Here is a 728-nt window from a genome sequence, read left to right as displayed (position 1 = left end):
GCAGGGCAGCACATTCAAGGAGTGGAGGTGAAGGGTGCAGTGCCTTGGAATGGCAGGAGAGCCAGCGCGGGTTATGAAAATCGAGGATGCCGCCATAAGGAAGATGGATGATGTCCTGAAGCAGGACGGAGATGGGATAAAGCTGTGTTTCAGGAAGATACCCGGCAGCAGCATGGAAATGAGCCTGGAGCAGTTAGACTGTAAGGGGGCCATAGCAGCACATGCAGGTGAGAGATGCTCAGTACCCTAAGCAGGGCCATGCAGGGTGGATGGAGAGGAGGGGCCCGACCCCAGAGACACCGTTGCGACAGGAGTGACAGGACCTATTGGATGTGGGACATGAGCCAGAGGAGGAGTTGAGGGTGGCTCTGAAATGGGGTGGGTGGTGAGCCCAGCTCTGGAGCCGAAGCCCAAAGCTTGAAGGCTGGGACTGGTGTTCTGAGGTGGTGGGGACAATGGCCGTCAGTGCCTGCAGCCTGCCACCTCTGCGACTGGCTTTAAAATCCACTTGACTGGGAGAGCAAAGCTTTTTGGCTGGATGAGTAAAAGGAATGTAGTTTTTATTCATTTTTGTTCGCTATAATCTTTCACGTGGGAGGCTGGCAAATGCCGAATTATTTCCAGCAAAGCTGCCTCCCAGCTCAGTGTGGGCTCTCAGTGGAAAGCCGAGGAGGGAACTGGCCTGGTTTAGCTAGCGCTGGCCGGGCCCACAGGTTCACACCGGGATC

This window comes from Pteropus alecto, unplaced genomic scaffold, assembly GCF_000325575.1.
Source record: "Pteropus alecto unplaced genomic scaffold, ASM32557v1 scaffold81, whole genome shotgun sequence".
Lineage (NCBI taxonomy): Eukaryota > Metazoa > Chordata > Mammalia > Chiroptera > Pteropodidae > Pteropus > Pteropus alecto.
Note: the sequence above shows the minus strand (reverse complement) of the source record.